The sequence below is a fragment of the Aquila chrysaetos genome, chromosome W (assembly GCF_900496995.4).
Source record: "Aquila chrysaetos chrysaetos chromosome W, bAquChr1.4, whole genome shotgun sequence".
Classification (NCBI taxonomy): Eukaryota; Metazoa; Chordata; class Aves; order Accipitriformes; family Accipitridae; genus Aquila; species Aquila chrysaetos.
The window spans coordinates 4,637,019-4,650,777 of NC_054457.1; the positions used below are offsets into that span (position 1 = coordinate 4,637,019).

A 13,759-nucleotide genomic window follows, 5' to 3' on the forward strand; every position below is an offset into this window, starting at 1 on the left:
AGTCACAACAACCCCATGCAACGCTACAGGCTTGGGGAAGAGTGGCTGGAAAGCTGCCCAGCAGAAAAAGACCTGGGCGTGCTGGTTGACAGGCGGCTGAATATGAGCCAGCAGTGTGCCCAGGTGGCCAAGAAGGCCAACGGCATCCTAGCCTGTATCAGAAATAGTGTGGCCAGCAGGAGCAGGGAGGTGATTGTTCCCCTGTACTCAGCACTGGTGAGGCCGCACCTCGAGTACTGTGTTCACTTTTGGGCCCCTCACTACAGGAAAGACATTGAGGTGTTGGAGCATGTCCAGAGAAGGACAACCAAGTTGGTGAGGGGCCTGGAGCACAAGTCTTATGAGGAGCGGCTGAGGGAACTGGGGTTGTTTAATTTGGAGAAAAGGAGGCTGAGGGGAGACCTTATCGCTCTCTACAACTACCTGAAAGGGGGTTGTAGTGAGGCAGGTGCTGGTCTCTTCTGTCAGGTGGCTGGAGATAGGACAAGAGGAAATGGCCTCAAGTTGCGTCAGGGGAGGTTTAGGTTGGATATTAGGAAAAATTTCTTTACTGAAAGGGTTGTCAGACATTGGAATAGGCTGCCCAGGAAGTGGTTGAGTCACCATCCCTGGAGGTATTCAAAAAGCGCATAGATGAGGTACTCCAGAACATGGTTTAGTGGGCATGGATGATGGTTGGACTTGATGATCTTGAAGGTCTTTTCCAACCTAAATGATTCTATGATTCTATTCCCCCTCTCTGGGCTGATCTAAGAACTTGCGAAGTCTCGCTAGGCCTTAGCATAAGTGTAATGAGTTGGGAGGTTAAGTGCCCCTTGATCGTACCAGGAACTCTTGCATGGCTGACAGGGAGCTGCACTGACTCTACCAAGGACTCCTGTTGCCCGGTGGAGGCTGGGGACGTGAGTAGGGATAATTAGTCATTTCCTGACAACCTTGGGACATATCTCAGTCCTCTCCTGACAGCCTTGGAGCCTTCCTTATCTGAATCGTAACTCATGTGAAACGGTACCAGTGCTACTGGAATCCCAGTAATTTGCTTATGACTAAAGCTGTGGCAGGTACACCCGCCCTGACAGGAAACAAAACTTCTCCAGGCAGGGAGGAGAGGAAAAAAAACCCAAACCCTAGAGGCCACCGGTTGAAAATTGAACTGACCAATCCAAGATGCGCCAGGTACACGGAAGTGTTGACCTTTTGGCCAATGGGGATTAAAATGACCACAGATCAGATTCGACAAGGGTATAATGGTTTTATTTCTCATTACCCTACTCTGGTTGACCGGCAATAAATTAAGTTAATTTTCCCTAAGTTGAGTATGTTTTGCCCATGACAGTAATTGGTTGAGTGATCTCTCCCTGTCCTTATCTCGACCCACAAGGCCTTTGTTATATTTTCTCTCCCCTGTCCAGCTGAGGAGGGGGAGTGATAGAGTGGCTTTGGTGGGCACCTGGCATCCAGCCAGGGTCAACCCACCACGGGCTGCTACAGCTGTATGTCACCAGGTCCAACCAACAGCAATACTGAGAATGTATTCCCAGGAGGCGCGCGCGCGCGCACACACACACGCGTATACAACATGTATATACATACATATACACACATTGCTGTCTACAGAGCTCAACACAGACAGAAACACTCAGTACTCACACAAACACAAACAGCACCAATGACTTCATCCTGTTCCCCTCTCTGGCTAGTCAGGATGAAGGTCCATTAGTGGGAAATGTATATATACATATGTATAATGTAGATCCTTCCAGGAGCTGGGCTCACTCAACTGCCCAGTAGCTGGTCCCTGGATCCCAGTCTCCCCAATTGCTGGCACCTGGACATAAGAGCCCCCTAGGCTGCAGCCCCACTCCAGTTGCTAGTGCAGACCTCCTCACTTAAAGATACACACACACAGAGCTCTCCAGCAGTTGGCCAGGACTCCCCTGATCCCTCTGGTAGCCAACTCCCCCTGTGGACTTGCTCTTAGAGACACACAAACACTCCCCTGGCTCCCAGGCCACTTCACCTACTCACCAGCTACTCCGGATTGATTTTCACTAGTGATCACACACCCACACTCGCTCCAGTTGCTTGCACCACAGACACACAGGCCCTCTGACCGATGGTCCCACTCCAGTTGCTGGCACTTAGATCTCCATAAACACACTTGCACACAGGACAGAGAGTCCCTCACCCAGGAAAAGAGTTAGAAATGGAGTTTAATGAGAAGACAGGACAGACGGTGCTGATCAGGTTCAGGGCATGGCCAGGCAAGTGTACTGATCAGGAGCTGTTTGCACACAATTGGCCCTTTTTATTCCCTTTATCCCTCTATTTTCCTACATTTGTTCTTCCCTAAACCACATAGATCCATTCCTTTAGTATCCTTAAGTAGCCTTAGTAACACTAATTTCACTTTTACATTATGACTGATCTATCCACTAGCAAACATATATCTGTAAATTAAACAGCAAACACTCCTTCATGTAGCAAGCGAGAATAAAGGGATATAGCTTTCTTCATACTGAGTTTTAATTCATTTCCAGTAAGCAGGATCGTCAGTGCTAAATGTCAGGTTTCCTGCTGAGAACATTGAGTAACACCTTCAAAACTGGTCACCCTAGAGGAAAAAGGGTAGAGGGGGAGGGATCAATACTATACTTGTGACAGACTGGCTGTGAGAGTACCTCTTCACTGTTACTGCATAATGATGTTAGGGAGCCCAGAGGAATGTGCCATTGTAAAAAGCTTCTGATCTGTTGTGGATTAGAATTTTCAAACAGTGATGCCAAAGCTGCAAGTTGACCTTTCTTCAGCAACCAAACCACTTTTCAAAAGCCTGATATGCACATATGTGACAAAAAAGGAAGTTTATTGTAATTGCCTACTGTTGGATACACACATGCATAGCAAAATTTAGTTTTGTTATGGAAATGTGCAAATTTATTAGCATCAGTCTTCCCTATTTGTCTTCACTTGTTAAATTGCATTAGTATTGATATTATTTTTGAGTGGCATTAAGGGAATGTTCAACGCTAATACTGAAATACTCACATTGTAAAAAACTGCAAAATATTGAGCTTAATAATAGGAATAGTAAATATAAGGAATTTATTGTATGATGATTCTGTTCTCACTTAGCTGAGATACCACTTCCATTGCTAGTAATTTTCATTAGCAAAAAGTGCATAAAGCGTAAATAAGCCATTCTACTTGTGCCCTTCTACATTCTTATATGCCAGATATCTATCAAACTTTGTTTTAGAAATGTTGCAAAATGTCTGAAAGATGGAGGTACTACTTTTTCCATTTTCCATTATTGATAAGGCTCAGGATTTCTTAAATATTCTGACTGCCTGAGTGAAAAACTACAACCAATGTTATGTACAAAATTCTCCAATAAGTTACCTAAATTCCCTTTGTCTGCATAGCTTTGTGTTGACTATACAGCCAACTCAAAAGTTCTGCAAAATCATAGGTTGGACACTAAAAATCGAGGAGTTTGGTTTAAAAACTTATTTTAAAAATATACGTCTCTTTTTTCCTCTTGTCATGTTTTTTCCTCCAACTTATTGGTTATATTTGATGGGGTTTTATGTTCTTCTTCACAGGTATGTTGTCTATAAACTTTGTATTGACTGCCTTGCAGAAGACATTGTATTTGAGGATTTAGTGATCTTGGGCAAGCCATGTCTGCCCTATTGGGCCTTGTACTTAGGGCTTGAGAAGCCCGTATGTTGGCATGAGGAGCTGTGGTAAGGGAATTTGCTGGAATGCCCTATGCTGGCCTGTGCTGCACGCTGGTGGATGTTATGACAGAGAGAACATTCCAAACTGTGAGGATAAGATATATGATTCATCTTGTTACACAAGATATAAGGCACCATGGTATGGGAGGGAGGAAGACCCTCTCCACAAATAGGATCTGTGCAGCATGCCATAGGAAAATCCATCCAGGGTCCATCTGATGCTGCACGAAAACAAGGTTCCCAGCATCTGAAGGGACCTAAGATTTACTCACTATCAATATTCCTCTTCTTATTCTAGAATATTCTATAATATTAAACCAGCTATTTTATTATGCCCTTTGTTGTCAGGCCTTTCTTTTTGAGATCCAGAAAAAACCCTGCACATTATCTCTCTGTCACCATCCCCATCCTTGGGTGCCGAACAAACTTCATTTAAAAACAGACGATGTTCTGATATCTTCCATGCAGAAACAGTACCCCAGAAATGGGATATTTAAGGGAAACCCCAAATATCACAAGACTTACTTAAAGTATTATCCATCAATTAATAGACTCATAGAAACATTTAGGTTGGAAAAGACCCTTAAGATCATCGAGTCCAACCACAAGCCTAGCACTGCCAAGTCCACAACTAAACCATGTCCCTAAGTGCCACATCTACATGTCTTCTAAATACCTCCAGGGATGGTGAGTCAACCACTTCCCTGGGCAGCCTGTTCCAATGCTTGACAATGCTTTCGGTGAAGAAATTTTTCCTAATATCCAATCTAAACCTCCCCTGGCACAACTTGAGGCCAGTTCCTCTCATCCTATCACATGTTACGTGGGAAAAAAGACCAATACCCACCTCGCTACAACCTCCTTTCAGGTAGTTGTAGAGAGCGATAAGGTCTCCCCTCAGCCTCCTTTTCTCCAGGCTAAACAACCCCAGTTCCCTCAGCCAATCCTCATAAGACTTGTTCTCTAGACCCTTCACCAGCTTCGTTGCCCTTCTTTGGACACGCTCCAGAACCTCAATGTCTTTCTTGTAGTGAGGGGCCCAAAAGTGAACACAGTATTCAAGGTACATCCTCACCAGTGCCGAGTACAAAGGGACAATCTCTTCCCTAGTCCTGCTGGCCACGCTATTTCTGATACAGGCCAGGATGCTATTGGCCTTCTTGGCCACCTGGGCACACTGCTGGCTCATATTCAGCCGGCTGTCAATCAGTCCTTTTTTGCCAGGCAGCTTTCCAGACACTCTTCCCAAGGTGGTAGTGTTGCATGGGGTTGCTGTGACCCACATGCAGGACCTGGCACTTAGCCTTGTTGAATCTCATACAATTGGCCTTGGCCCATCGATCCAGCCTGTCCAGATCCCTCTGTAGAGATTTCCTACCCTCAAGCAGATCAACCCTCCCGCCCAAATTGGTGTCGTCTGCAAACTTACTGAGGGTACACTGGATCCCCACATCCAGATCATTGATGAAGATATTAAACAGAACTGGCCCCAATACTGAGCCCTGGGGAACACCACTTGCGACTGGACACCAACTGGATCTTTAGGCCCAGACATCCAGCCAGTTTTTTATCCAATGAACAGTACACCCATCCAAGCCATGAGCAGCCAGTTTCTCCAGGACAATGCTGTGGGAAATGGTGTCAAAGGCTTTACTAAAGTCCAGGTAGACAACATCCACAGCCTTTCCCTTGTCCACTAAGCAGGTCACCTTGTCATAGAAGGAGATCAGGTTAGTCAAGCAGGACCTGCCTTTCATAAACCCATGCTGACTGGGCCTGATCACCTGGTTGTCCTGTACGTGCCGCGTGATGGCGCTCAAGATGATCTGCTCCATAACCTTCCCTGGCACTGAGGTCAGACTGACAGGCCTGCAGTTCCCCGGATCCTCCTTCTGGCCCTTCTTGTAGATGGGTGTCACATTTGCTAATCTCCAGTCAGCTGGTACCTCCCTGGTTAGCCAGGAATGCTGATAAATGAGGGAAAGTGGCTTTGTGAGCACTTCTGCCAGCTTTGTCGTCACCTCTATTCTTCGGGAACCATCTGTGGGAAACTATTAATAATTACACCCTTTTACGTTTCCTCCTCGGAGAGCCAATCTATGGGTGAGATACCTTTCTTCCCCTTTCCCTTCTCCTCCAGGCTAATTACAATAGCATTTGAGAATTTTGAAAAATTTGAATACCCTTGGGATGTTGAAATCATCATGGTCCTATTGCTAGGAACTAGCATGTTCCTGAATGCAGTTCAGGTCTTGTTTAGGGTTAAACAACTATTTAAGAAGATCACCCAGAGGTCTGCCCCAAGGCTGGATAATTATGAGTGGCAGGGTGTGTGGGGTAGTATGGGCAAGTACTTAGGACAGTGGGCACCTCCAGTGTTTTGGAACTTCACCCTTGAACCTTGGACCTTGTAGAGCACTAGCTTGTTGGGGACTTTTTGTTTCCATTATCATGCTGTGTTCCCACTAGCAGTAATAACGAGAATGTTATGGTGACATATGATAAGCTGCACTGTGCCAGTAAACCGCCAGTACATCAACACAATCTGCATTGAAATAAAGACTGACCAAAACAAGCATGTCTCATTTGGCTTTGTGAAGGTGATTGTGAAGCTGCACCTGTGGACCCAGGAGTCTCTGAAATTTTAGAAACCATGCCAAATAGGTAGTAGTAAAGAACTATGAGGAACTGGCCTTGTACATGAATTAATACAGACCCCTGGATGATAATGGTCTCCCTGGTTTTCAAGGCATTCCTGTGATATATGGGCTGGACATTGGAGGTATATTCCATAGCCTGTTTAGAAAGGCCATTCTGCTTTTGAAAGGGGGTTTAGAAATTGTTAAGCCTCTATTTTCAGCCAGCTGGACATTATGCCACAGGACCAACTAATAAGCCAGAGTAACAACTGCTATCCTTATCACACCTTTATAGAATCATGGAATCATAGAATCATTTAGGTTGGAAAAGACCTTTAAGATCATCAAGTCCAACCACAAACCTACCACTCTCAAGTCCACCACTAAACCATGTCCCTAAACACCACCTCTACATGTCTTTTAAATACCTCCAGGGATGGTGACTCAACCACTTCCCTGAGCAGCCTGTTCCAATGCTTGAATGCTTCATTGACTTGCTTCTCCATTACAGACATGACACATTGTCCACGCATTTCTCCATGAGGCTCTTCTACAAAGACACAGCCAAGCAGCAGGAAGCAGTCACACTGGATAGTGTCGGTAATCAGGGGTTTAGAGAATGTTTGGCTCTGACAGCCCAGGTTATCACCATAATCTCATTCCTCTATGGTCTGCAGGCCTCCCGCAAAATTTTCATATCTTGCTGGCAATAGTAACACAGTTCTTTTTGAAAGTCAGAAATCTTTTCCTGATTAGCTGTATGCCATGCCAAGAATTGTGTTTTCTCCTCAAGCATCATGCTGTGCACCCCATAATATTCCAGTTGTGGAAAAGGGCTCACATAGCTTTGATTTTCAGCAGTATTGAAAAAATGGGAGAAATAACCTTTGCAGCCCTCAATACCCAGCACATGGGGAAGGCTGTTTAGTTACATGGGTAAAAAATGTGAAGTCTGTGAAACATATACTCAGCAGGGGAATGTCTATGCATGTGAGTTTACCACCTCCACTGCACATCCATTCTTTCCTTCAGAAGCTGACTAACAACAAAGTAGGCTTCATAGCCTTTGGCATTATACGCTAGGAAAGTGTAGGCCTGAAACTTTGTGTCCATAAACAACCAAAGTTGACAAGGCATGTCCCCCCTTTAAAATCCCATTCTCCTTCACTTTTCCTTTCTGCCCTGTGGTGGGTTGACCTTGGCTGGTCACCAGGTGCCCACCAAGCTGCTCTCTCACTCCCTTTCCTCAACAGGACGGGGGGGGGAAACATGATGACAAAGCTCATGAGTCAACACGTGTGCTGAGTCAACAAAATGAAGTAATTGGTGTGGAAATCCTTATTCACATAGACACACATATAATATTGGGAGAAAAAGGGTAGGAGATTGCTATTATACCCTACTACTGCAACCTACCGCTTTTAGAAAGCAGTATTCTAGCTCAAGTTTGGTAGAACTGTGAACATTCTTGAGAAGAAACAATCATTTTACTGGGGTAATCGCCAGATTCTCCTATAAAGTGCAAGACAGTTTCACATTTTCTCATAGAAGAATCAAAGATAAAACTGACATTTGGGGACAAAACCACATATATCTCTGCAACGCTTCCAAATTGCATTCTTCTTGTGTTTTGGACTAGTTTTACTTTTATCAGCTTTTACAACTTGGTGTTCTAATTTTATACAGAATCAATACCAATAAGAAAGGTGGATTCCCCCCTCCTGCCTTCCAACAAACATGAAAACCAAAAAAGTTTTAGTCCCTTTGTTCTATCAATATGGAAACAGATCATATGCCATGCAACTCAAAAAAAGTTATGTAGTCTTCTGGAATTTAAACCTGCTGTGTTTTCCCCCACCCTCCCAAAATTTTGTGACATGCCAAAAATGGAATTCCCAACTGAAAGTAAAACAGTTTTTTGATTGAACATACATTATTATCTTCCCAGAATTTTCTCTTAACCCAACCACTAATAAAAAGATGATCTTCACCATAATGGCAGGAAGTGAGGAGTGTTAAAAAGGAAGGAAGTTCCAATATGGAAGTTTGTACATTAGTGTAGCTCTGAAAGGAATTTACCACTGCTTGCTCCTCTCCCCAAAGAATCCACTTGGAATATAGCTCACAAGGAACAAAAGAAATTTATGAATATGCAACATGTAAAAGGATCTAAAGAATCTTCATTTTGCTGTCTTCTACAAACATTACTACCAACAGATGTATTGGCAATGTGGCAAAACCTGTGGAATTTAAACTTACGCTACAATTATAATTAATGCAGCTGGGTATAAAACTTGTGTCTATGTACATAGTCAGCCCACTTAGTCATCAATAGAACACTCCCAGGAACCCCCCAGACAGTTTCTGCCTAGATGAGATAATTGACCAATTGATAAAGGAACCCCCTTCCCAGGCAGTCCTGGCTTCATGTTGATAAGATAATCAATAGATTGACAGGAACTCCAGCAGCAATTCCTGCTTTGCACAGATAAAGTAACTGACCAATTGATAGGTGGTATTTGTATGTTTAGATATGTTTATTATTGGATAGGACAATAGTTAAGATAGTTTAACTACTCAATAGAAACTGATCATGCATATGCTAGAGCAGTATTGTAGGACCAGGAGCCAGCTAGATTATGAGAATTTACAGAGCAACAGTTTAGGGAGTCTCATCTGATCCAGCTGAAGATGCCATTACAAGGATCCTTGCAATTGAGACACCTGTCAACATCCAGACAACTGGCCATCCTGTTTGAGTGATTCCCCAAATGAGCATTACCCTATGCAGAAGACTGCATTAAATCAGTTTCTTTAAATAACACTCAGTGCGTGAGTATGCAACAGCACACAGTGACTGTACAACTGAATCCCAACCACAGAATCTTCATTCAGCTCTAATACTTTTCTCTCTTCCACATTTCCACCATCTGTTCCACACTTCTGATGTATCACCTAGAAGTGACCTTCAACCCTGTCAAGTTTCCAAGACAGACAGCAAAGGCTTCCTATTGAAGAAGCGCATTACATAAGGCAAAGCTACAACATAATCCCTAACTTTCCTTGAAAATAGATCCAACACCATAAGGGAAAGTAACTCTCTTACTCTACTATAGTGAATGACTGCCAGGGCCCAGAGTGCACCAACAGACTCTGCAACCTCTCCCCCCATCCCCACCAAAGGTTTGTCTGCCTGCACTCAAGGCCAGCTCTGACATAGCACGGTTGTATAACCTGGGATCAGACTGCTGGGAAAAGCCTCGGTGCAGGGGCTACCCCTTTCGCTCAGGAGCTGCGTTTAAGTTCAGGCCATTGGACCTTGGTCCTTGCCTGAGCTACACTGTAGGTATACTATGTACACTTGTACCTGGCCATGTACCTTGTTGATCCTGTCCTTGCCTTGCTGACTTGATTTCCTGGTTTGACCTTGGACCTGCCTTATCACTATGTCCTTGCTTATCACTGGACCGTAACTGACCCTGGTCGCTGTCACCAGACCTGCTCTGCTTTCTTTGTTCAGGTGTTGCGAGACTGCACCCCTTGTTGTTGAGGCTATTGCCTCTGTCTGCCTTGATGTCACCCTCAGCTCCCAGCTCACCTGCTCTTGTGGAGCAGCTACTGTTGTTGCTGCTCCCTGACAATGACCACCAAATCAACTGGAAACTTTAAATATTTTTTTTACCAAGTTGTAACTAACATGTTTCTCCAATATTTGAAAGCTAACTAGACTCCAAATCTGGACATACTTCCAAATTATGAAAAAATGCAGAGTCATTTTGAAAAGAAACTTGGTTTTGGAATGGTCTGAAAATGCTATAAACAAACTGATTCTTAAGTTATTCCACCAATTCAAAACACAAGGATTTGTGTGGTTATCAGAGCACTGACAGGCAGCTAGCATTCCAACTTCCAAGAAAGATTAATTAAATTTGACTAATACATGCCCTTTCCCAGGCTTCTCAAGGCAGCAAGAAAGCTTATTAGACAGTGTCAAACTTGAAAATAATGCAATACGTTACATATTGGACTAATGTTAATCAATTTGTGATATTAAGGAGAGGAACTGTTAAGGAAAAATCACAAAAAAAAGAACAGAAACGTGAAAGCAAGTCTTGACAGTAATCCAACCTGAAAACTTTTCCACATGTATATTACTGATATATCATATAGCCCACATATACATTACTGATATATCACTGAACACAACAATTCCAATGCACATCTCTACAGACTGAAAGCAATCCAGTGTGCAAGCATGATCCCTTGCTAAAAGATTAAGAAAACACTTGGATGGTGCTAGATAGGATGATATTTTAAAGCTACAATAATGAACAATAGGTTCCTGTCTGTAAAACCTGGAGTTGCCATCTCCAAATATAGAAAAGCAAGCTATTGCAAAAAAACTCTCAGCATTGTTAACTAGCTCAAACCTCAGAAAACACAAATGATAGGAGTAAGACACATTACTGTGCCTGATGTATTAACAATGACATTACCACTCTTTTATTACCTGTGAGGGTCAGTATGGTAAACCACAAATATTTAGAATAGCAAGGGAATGCGAGCAAGAAGAAAAATATGCTACAAGACAAATATCTCTTTAATCAACTAAAAAGATTGTCTTGAGTGAAGTAAGTACATATACTTCTTAAAAAGCCAGAGAGATTTCAAAGTGTAACACTGAAAGTTAGCTACTGGGCCTGGAAAACAAACACTATTAGTACAGTAAAATCACTGTGATTCATAAAAAAATGCACCCTGTAAATGGAACACTTATGCAAATCTCACCTTGTCACTGTCATTGCTGCAAATGTGATCTTGATGGATTGACTGGCATTGAAACGAAGTGCCAATGCTACCTACAAGAGAAGCGGGGAAGGAAAAAATTCATTAAAATGAAAACCCAGTTCCTATGAACACTAAAAATAAATATAGACAACTGTACTAGCCAGAAACTATTTTTACATGGCAGAGATATTTACTTGCCAAACATCTGTATCAGACAGCTCTTATATTCAAGACAATAAGCAGCAGAGAGACATTTTTCAGTGTGCCAGCAGTAACGTCACCCAGATTTTTTTTTTTTAAATGTTTAAGATAACAAAACTAGCACTGGTTCATAAATCCAAAACAAACATATGCAATAAAATGCATATGCACAAACTTAAGTAAGGACTAAGCTGTACTGAACCAAAATAATTAGTAGCTGGGAACAGGTTTTGGCTAATGTGCAAATGAATACATGTACACAGCCTGTACACTGTGGAAAAAAAGTCTCCCTCTTCCCATTGAGCAAAGACACTTAAAAAAAAAAAAAGTAGAAAAAACAGTCTCATTTGTAAACCATTATTACATGGTTTCCTTGCGGAAGATGTACCTAAAGCTTTTCCCTAAAAATTTCTCACTGTTTTTGCAGTTTTGAAATGTGGATAGTTTTATTTTGTAATTTCACATACAGCAATTTTATACATCTTTGTGGTCCACATTGCTTTGGACCATAAGAGGACTGATCAAAGATCTTGTAAGAATGCTTGACAAAATACAGACCAGGCACAGGCAGAAATCATTGCCAGTGCAAGGTGTCCTTAGACACCTCTCCCAACACAGTTATTTGGGAAAAAAAATTTATAATGTGTCATTCCTTATTGCCATCACTACTTTAGTTAAACAAAAATTTATTAGACATTAAAATTGCTTTCAATATTTTTTTCTTGCTTTTAAAGTAGAAAGTCAAGAATCATATGTGGGCTTCAGTTAATTGGTGAGTACATTCACTTTGCTGTAAACTTATTTTGTTCAATGACGTGATCTTCAAAGTTAATTTTTTAGAAAAGTTTTAATCCCTCCATTTTCAAATGGAAAGAATGCTCAAGAGCATGTCTTTTAGTTATGCACTCCCTCCTCAAGTAATCCCATAACTGTATTTTCGGAAAGAAAAAAATAGTCAAAAAAATTGGTAGAATGTCCCTGTTAGTCTGAACACCCTTCATGCATTATTTCAATACACTGAAATTGTTAAATTGTTACAGACTATTTAAATAATACATAAATGTAATAAATGGCCATTAAGCGTAGATAGATTTTTGACTTGACCTTAAAAAATTGATACCAGTTGCAAACTATAAAAATTGATCCAGCTGTCACAGCTTTTTAAAACTGTTAGCATTTCTGCTCACAAGCAGGCTTTGAAGTGAATCTAGATTTCTGTGGTGGCTTAACACTGTCTGGCTGCCAGGTGCCCACCAAGCCACTCTCTCACTCCCTCTCCTCAGCAAGACAGGGGAAGCTCATGGGTCGAGATGAGGACAGGGAGATCGCTCACCAATTACCGTCATGGGCAAACCAGACTTGACTTGGCGAAATTAATTTATTGCCAAATAAAAATAGAGTAGGATAGTGAAAAAAAAAAACCAAACCGAAACCTAAAAGCACCTTCCTCCCACCCCTCTTCTTCCCAGGCTCAACTTCACTCCTGACTCTTCTACCTCCTCCCCTCTGGACTGGCTAGGCCTTTATTATTCTCTTCCACTGCATTTAAGGAGACTGAGCAACGATATTCAGATTGAGAAAAGTGGGTCCTTTCCCTCACTAGAGCGGTTAAGGAGGCTGAAAAGCTGCGTACCTCACAAGATGTTATAGTACAGGGTTCTTTCCCTCTCTTAAATTCAGTCCTCAATGGGTCACCTCCTCCGGAGGGAGTAGCCCAAAAGGCCACAGTAAGGAAATGGTATGCATACCTAGAAGGGATAAGCCAATTGCTCCCCCTAAAGGAGGGTCCGACTAAAGTTTTCAAACTACAGCAACCTGTGAACCCCGATCCGACCTTGTTGGGTTGACCTTATAAACCTTCTCCAATTGAGGAGGCACCGGAATTCATGGCAGGCTCAGATGTGCAGGGGTTTACTGATGCATCTGCCCATTGAGTGGGATCAAAATGGCAATATAAAGCAGTGGCATTGGAGATTGGTACTGGGAAGACAGTCAAGGAAGAGGGTGAAGGTAGTGCACAAGTAGGAGAACTACGGGCTTTATTACTGGCCATAGAGAATGGTGCTACCATCGTCTATGCTGACTCTTACGCAACCTTTAAGGGTGCTACAGAGTGGATATGTCAGTGGGAATCTAGTAAGTGGGAGGTAGGTCGTGCGAAAGTGGGGAGGACAGAGGACTGGCAACGTCTCCTCGCAATAGGGAGGTCCTGACCTTTAAAGGTGGGATGGGTGAAGGGACATGCTTGGGATGGAACCCCAGCTGCAAAATGGAATCAACAGGTGGACCACGTGGCCCAAATCAGGATGGTCACCAGTGAGAAGGAAGATTGGGATAGACTAGCTGAATGGTTGCATATCAAGCGAGACCACTCAGGGAAAGCAGATC

At 42.8% G+C, this 13,759-nt stretch overlaps 1 protein-coding gene across 1 annotated transcript in view; it reads right to left on the reverse strand.

Annotated features, from left to right (window-relative positions):
- Window positions 1-11,233, reverse strand: part of LOC121232779 (E3 ubiquitin-protein ligase RNF38) — a 114,980-nt gene extending 103,747 nt beyond the window's left edge. The window contains exon 1 of the mRNA XM_041121229.1: window positions 11,171-11,233. The gene's annotated coding sequence lies outside the window, so the exon portion shown is untranslated. The remainder of the gene's footprint in view (window positions 1-11,170) is intronic.
- Between the last annotated feature and the right edge of the window lie 2,526 nt (window positions 11,234-13,759).